An 8,082-nucleotide genomic window follows, 5' to 3' on the forward strand; every position below is an offset into this window, starting at 1 on the left:
CAAATAATATATATTCCACAAATTCTAATTATATATAGGTAGTACATATAATACACACACACACACACACACACACACACACACACACTTGTAACTGACTTTGCTAAGTGGTAGGAATGAGATCTCAGGTAAACAGATTTGACCTTGGAGAGGCCAGGGAAGCTTTCTCTGAGGACGTGAAGTTTGTGCTGAAATCTGAAGAATGAGTAGGGGTCCCTTTGCCAGCTCCCTTTCATGCGCCTGGGAGTGGTTTTTCAAAATCAAAATCCCAAAGGGGGTGGTGCAATTATAAAGAAGGAGCACACTTTGCATAAGAGGTCTCGAGGTCCTTAACTAAAAGATTACAGCTAAGAGTCAATAGTCCTGTGTAGATAGATATGCCTCTGCAGTTATATAAACCACCTGAACTAAGTCACTTCCAATCTTTGGCTTCAATGTTGCATCTATTTTATGATGGAATTCAATGATCTCAAAGTTTCCTCTGTCTCTAATATCAGATGATGTCATTCAACCCACACTGTGTTTCCCCAGAAATAAGGCCTAGCTGGAGAAGAAGCCCTAGTGTGATTCCTCCACGATATGAAGGGCACGCACCCCTCATATGAGGGTTTTATTTATTAACTGTTTTAGGGAGAAGGGCGCCTTTTCCACAAACTTCTTCAGCTTAAAATATTCAGTATGCCAAGGTGCCATATTTTGGCAGCTAAAATCACACGAGGGCTTATTTTCCGGCTAGGTCTTATTGTCGGCGAAACAAGGTAGTTAACAAAATACCTTCAGTGAGAGATATCACAGTGTATTGGCTGAAGTGTTAGGGCTCTAGAGTCAGCTTGCCTGGGATGGAATCTTGGCTCTGTCATTCACTAGTTGTATGATCTTGACATCAGTTTGTTCATTTGTAAACTGGAGTAGTAGTATTAGCATATTAAGGACTTAACTATAAACACATGAAATTCTAAGGACAGCGATTAGAAGAGAGCATATACTCTAAATGCTGGTTACTGTTATTGCCTTCTCTAATCATGAATAATCTTCAAATCCTTGTTTTTATAACAATATTTATTGGCCATCTACTGTGCTGGAATGTTAGATACTGAGGATTTAAAGATGAATAAGACTTAGTTCCCATCCTCCCAGAAGTTCAAAGAATATCAGAAGAGAACGTAGATTTGCAAACAATTATGAAGTCTGACAATGAAGTTCGCGAACTTATCCTAGAACAAGTGCTACACCTCATTGTTGAATATCACTATGGTCACCTTCGAAGTATTCCTTTGGGAAGCTATGCACTGACACCAGTGCCTAGTCCACCTTTCAAAGCAATTTTGGAACTCTTTTTCTAGAATGCCATCAGACCTGTCACTGTATTACTTTGATGTCCTGAATGTCAAAATGTCTTCCTTTCAGTATTTCCTTTATCTTTGGGTAAACAAAGAAGTCATTGGGGGCCAGATCAGGTGAGTAGGGAGGGCATTCTAATACAGTTATTTGTTTACTGGCAAAAAAAAGCTCCCTCACATACAGTGCCCTGTGAGCTGGTGCATTGTCGTGATGCAAGAGCCGTGAATTTTTGGTGAAAAGTTCAGGTCATCTAACTTTTTCATGCAGACTTTTCAGCACTTCCAAATAGTAAACTTGGTTAAATGTTTGTCCAGTTGGTACAAATTTATAATGAGTAATCTCTCTGATATCAAAAAAGGTTAGCAACATCCTTTAGACTCTTGATTTGGACTGACGAAACTTTTTTGGTTGTGAAGAATTGGCTGACTTTCATTGTGCACTTTGACACTTTGTTTCAGGGTCATATTGGTACACCCATGTTTCATCACCAGTGATAACATGGCCCAAAACATCGTTTTGCCTCTCCAAAAGATCTTGACAAACTTCGACTCTCCTTGCTTTTGTTCATTGGTGAGCTCCTTTAGAACCATTTTTGCACACACCTTTCTCATGCCAAGATTTTCAGTTAAGATTTTCCTAACTGATTCTCTATCGATGTTTACTTGGTCAGCTATGCTTCTCACAGTCAGCCGAGGATTTTGACCCACAATTCGACAAATTTTTACAATGTTTTCATCAGCTCTGCTCGTTACTGGCTGCCCTGACCTCTCTTCATCAGTGACGCGTTCTCTCCCCTCAGAAAAACGTTTAATCCATTTGTACACTGCCATTTTCTTCATGGCATTATCCCTATAAACTTGGACTAACGTGTCCCTGATTTCACTTCCACTCTTGCCAAGTTTAACAAGAAATTGAATATTTGTTTGTTGCTCTAATTCAAACAGACATTCTTGAGACAGCACACAAAAGCACGCAACAACAGTAATGAATGCCACTCAGCAAGACACCGCCACACATCAACACGCACACAGCTGTGAGACACTGATATACCAAGGTTATGAAACCTTACCGAGCTGTTTATACAGTGCTGCCAATGTGAGCGCATGGTGGCAAGTTCGTGAACTTAATTGTCAGGCCTTGTAAAATGCATAGAGTAGTCAGACTGCAAGAATGAAGAAGGGGGAGCAAGGTCTAAATTTTCTGGGGCATGAGCAAGACCTTATTTAATCTGAGACTAAAAAAAAAGAGAGAAAGTTTGTTCATCTACTCTTATTTCAAACACATTATTAAGCACAAATGTTTCAGGACTTTATGTGCCAGTCACCATGGCTGCTACTATGTGTACTAGCTCATGTGTTCCCCACAAAAACTCAGAGAAGTAGACAATTGCCTTAGGACTATTTGGTTGCAAGCAATAGGCACCCAACTTCTCGTGTAAACAGAAAGAGATTTCTTGGCTCACATAACTCAACGAGAAAGGGCAGGGATGGACTAGATTCAAAAAGGCTTGGCAAAGGAAGTCAAGAGCTACCTAAGTCTTCTCTTTTTCTCTTGCTTCTGCTTCTCTTTACATGTCAGATTTAGCCTCTGTCTTCAGACTTATAATCTGAGAAGGAAAGATTTTCTCACCAGCTCAAGTTTAAAAAATTAATAAAAACCATGACCACCACCACCTTAAAGAATAACCCCACTAAAATAGGCATGGGTTATATTTCCATCCCTTAACCCAGACTGTGGTTGAGCGGATGGGCCATGGTAAGGCCTGACTTCGGTCATATGCTCACTGTGGCAGAGACACTTAGTCACCTGGTCTCCCCTTCTTGAGCAACACTAGAGCTCTTAAGTTTTCGCTGGACACAAAGGTGCCTGAGGTAAAGACTTCATACGTCATCCTTGCAGATGGATATGGCCATGAAGCTAGGTTCTGGGTAATGATATGTACGTACTGGTTTTGTGTGGCAGCTTCCAGAAAACCTCTTTAAAAGGCATCTATCTTTTATCTGAAGTCTCTTTTTTCCATTCCTTACTCCATCTTTTTGCCTGGAACATGAATGTGGTGGCAGAACTCTAGCAGCCCTTTTGGCCCATGAGAATGATGGTCACACCTAGCGATGAATGAGTAATAAGCTGGAAAGAGCCTGGTTTTCTGCAGGTTTCACAGAGCAGAATAACCATACTCATCTTTAATTGCCAATCTACCCCTCTTGTACTGAGTTTTTGTCCCATTCAGCTGAACTTAATCCTGACTAATAAGTCCACACCTGTAGCCACGGAGGCTATTCTCTCAATATATGCTTTCATGGATGCTATGGCAGAGAAAAGAGGACACGGTGAATTGTTCACTTGCTCCTGAAGTTGCCCCCAAAGGTGACACATAACTTTGCTCCATTTCATTGGCCAAAGAAAGTTTCATGGCCATGTCTAACTCCAAAGGGAGTAAAGAAGTACAATCCTACCGTATTCCCAGAAAGCAAAAATCTAGAAATATTTGGTGACCACCACAAATAATTACCATATTGAATCACATGACAATGGGAAGACGGTTGAGTTCAAAAAGCAAAGTAGAAACAAAACCCTGGGAAGCTTAGTCTGCCCTAAAATTTAGGAGATTCCTATAGGACACATTTATAAATCAGTTTGTACAAGGACTTTCTGATCTTTGGTTTGGGACAGTAAATTTACATTTCCTATATACTCATGCTATATTTACATATAACCATGGTGAATTATATAGTGGTATCTGAATCCAGCAAGTGTTTGTAATTGATCAGCTGTGGGGATTAGATTAAATTAATCTTTTCTTCATTTCTCATTGCAGCCCTTCTGGAATCTTTGTCTTTTTTTTGGCACAAAAAATACCCAATTATATTAAAATGTAGTTATCAAAATATTTTTTAAAAACTAAATTTGTCATATAGTAATATATGTATTTTTTCATGATCATATTAAATAACATCATTTCTCAACTATTCTAGTAAATGCCCCGTTTTTAAAGTAGTGATGAAAGGAACAATATTTTGAGATATGTGCTATGGGCCTAGGTGCATTTAAAGTTCTCTAGATGATTCTGAAACATGCCCTAGGGGTTAGAACATAAAGCATTGCGTATTTCCAGTGGGCTGAACAGTCAGGCCTATGTTAATCGTCTTGACGGTGAGAGCGTGAGGACAGAGAAGACTTGACTGAATGTTATTGAGACTGCTGCTCCAGCCTTGACACTGCTCGCCAGCACTCTTGCTAGCCTATTATATCTCTAGTCTAAAGCAGTGGTTCTCAACAGGGGTTGATTTTGCACCCCACCCTCACCCAGGCAACACTGAGCAAAGTCTGGAGACCTTTGTGGGGATGAGGTACTACTGGCATCTAATGTAGAGGTCAAGAATATAATCAAACATCTTACAATATACTGGACAGCCCCCACAACAAAGAATCATCCAGCCCAACATGTCAGTAGTGCTGAGGTTCAAAAACCCTGACCTATGCCACAATCAATAACAGACACAGTAAATGACAAACTTTCATCATATCAAAAACTAAGATTAAGAAGCAACCTAAAGGTACCGAAATGACAACATGAGGCTGAATTGAGAAAAAAACCCACCCAGGCTTCAACTCATGTAATGAAGACTTTTGTGGGGAAAAAAATGTATACAGTAGTTCCCCCTTATCTGCAGTTTCACTCTTTATGATTTCAGTTACCCAGTCAACCATAGTCCAAAGATATTAAATAAATAATTCCAGAAATAAACAATCCGTAAGTTAGAAATTGTGTGCCATTCTGAGGAGCATGATGAAATCTTGCATCATCTCGCTCCATCCTGCTCTGAACGTGACTCACCCATTTGTCCAGTGTAACCACATTACATACGCTACCCATCTGTTAATCACTGAGAAGCCATCTTTGTTATCAGATCTACTGTCGCAGTATTGCCGTGCTTGTATTCGAATCACTCTTATTTAATAACGGCCCCAAAGTACAAGAGTAGTGATACTGGCAATTCCAACATGCCAAAGAGAAGCGGCAAAGTGCTTCCTTTAAGTGACAAGTTATGTATGTATCAGAAAAACATAGTACATATAGGGTTTGGTACTATCCATGGTTCAGGCATCCACTGGGGTCTTGGACCATATTCCCCATGGACGAGGGAGCACTACAGTATTGGTGGGATAGGGAAGGGAGATTCATTACAGTTTTCTCACTACCTACACCCTGATTCAGAGTCTTAGAGTCTGATCAATCAGAAGCTGAACTTCAATTCCTATCTATCCATTGAAACCTGCACTAGAAGACACCTACCTTCACCCTGCCCTTCACTGCAACCATCTTTCTATATTAAAGCACATTCTGTGAAAAGACAGGATGAATTCGTGTTTGGGGAAAGATAGGAGTGGGGCTGAGGAAGAAAGGAGAATGATGATGGCAAAGATCCTTCTGAGATATCAAGAATCAAGTCCAGTAAATGGGAACAGAGGCAGGAAAGTTTTCGGTTTCCATGTATGCTGGGAATAGTTTTTAAATCTATAACACAGTGTTAGTGAATCATAGAGACAAGCAGTAGTGACAGGAGGAAGATGCCACTTGGTGACTATATGAACATCTTTCTATCGTGAATTTAACAAAGACATTCTCCCCCTTGTCCAGAGGTTGGGAAAATATGCCACCCTGTGTGTTTCTTTAAGTAGAATTACCTGGAGATGGAGTTCATGGTGGAAAAGCCCTAGCAGTGACATTGAATACAATTAAAAAGCAATAAATAAAAATAAATGTTGTAAATCTATTTATAACACTAGATACAGATAAGTTAAAAAATATACACATCATTTTATGTGGTTTATCTCATTGAATCCTGCCATAAATCCTGAAATAAATATAACGGTTAGTCCATTTTTACAGGTGAAGGAATAGAGCTATATGAAGTGGAAAGTCTGGAAATATGTTTATTGCTATTACATTTAAATGCATGTTTAATATGCTGTCTCTTGCAATCTTGTAGTGAAGGTGGTGTATTCACACATCATTTGTGTCAACCCCTGCATTTGTACATATGATGCACTCACTGCCTCAGATAATTTGGCCTCTGACTTCCACTGAATAAATCTGAGGCTTTAAGAAACCACTGAGGAAGTAATCAAGTGAGTTCAGATCCGGCAGTCTACTCCACACAACCATGTCTGTCAATCCAGTCCCTCTCCTTTCTGACTTAAGGGGGTGGTCTGCCAGCCTGTTGGAACCACTCCTGGCACCCTTCCCCTAGTGTGTCAAATGTTGGCATGAATCGGCCACTTTTCATGGTGAAATGCATTTTTTCAGAGATGTTACTTCACAGAAAAATGGCCCCAAGACAGGGGCTTTCCACGGGTCACAACACACCATCCCCTTGGCCTCGCATTGGAGTGGTTCAAGTCCAGCGTAGATTGCCTTGATCCTGCCTCCCAACAACATCACATCTATTTATTTGCACCCTTTTTCACATAAAAAAGACACCATCTTCAAGAAAGCAGGCTTCTTTCTTATCCAGGAGATCTAAGCAGCACAAGCACATTTCCAAGCAACAGTTGGGATTCTCCTCTGCTAAACTTTGCAGGGCTTGCATCTCAAACTAGTGAAAGGCACAAGGAATGAGACCCTTTCATGTGGTACTGAAAGGAACCCCCAGTTTCTAGAATGCTTGGTGACTTGACTTTCTTTGGGCTGGCTAATATGTTCACAGTGACCATTTCCCTTTCCTCTTCAGAAACACTCATCCACAAAGAAGTGTGCCCAAAACATTACCTGTATCCTTGGATCTGTGAACCAGCTTTCCAAAGGTGCTGTGGGAAATAGTGTCTCTTCCAAAAGGACATGGACTGAAGGGTTCTTTAGAGTCAATGACAGGACCAGCCTTTGTGTTCACCTATAAGAAGCAGCTCAATGAGTTCATCTTCCATCATCGTCAACCTGTAAAAAAATATAATAGCATTATCTATATTTCTAGATATTATATTCAAGATCAAGGCTTGAACCCAACTCCATTTGTGATCTTGAACACTATTCTAAAAACTAATAATAATAATAATGTTTTAAAAAGGCACATCCTTTCGATTTTTATCCCTTTTCCTTCTCCCACCAGGTATGAAATATGAGAGGACCAGTAAAGACAATTCCCTATTGACAAACCGTACCACTCTCATTCCCATTTTGAGACATCTATAGCTATAGTTACTTTACAGTTTTTATTTTTAAAATTATCATACAGTAAAAATGACTTTTCGTCATTTTTGTGTGTGCGTACCTGTCCATGAATTCAAACACATACATACATTCATGTAACGACAGCCACAATCACGACACAGAACAGGTCTATCAGTCCAAAAAACTCCCATTTTAGTGGCATCCTCCCTTTACCTCTAACACTGGGCAACCCACTGATCTTGTTGTCCATCATTATAGTTTTGTCTTTTTGAGAATGTCATATAAATTAAATCATACAGTATATAATTTTTGGAGATTGGCTTTTTTCACTCAGCATAATAACTTTGAGATTTATGTAAGCTTATGTACAGGGTTTTGTGTGAACTTAAGTTTTTATTTATTTAGGATAAATAACCAGGTATGGGATTACTAGATCATACGGCAAAGTATGTTTAGTTTTATAAGAAGCTGCCAAAACGTTTTCCTGAGACATGCATGTATCATTGTTCATTCACAATAAAAATGTATGAGAGTTCTCATGGCTCTGCATCCATCCAGCACATGGTATT

This window comes from Hipposideros armiger, unplaced genomic scaffold (genome assembly GCF_001890085.2).
Source record: "Hipposideros armiger isolate ML-2016 unplaced genomic scaffold, ASM189008v1 scaffold_24, whole genome shotgun sequence".
NCBI lineage: Eukaryota > Metazoa > Chordata > Mammalia > Chiroptera > Hipposideridae > Hipposideros > Hipposideros armiger.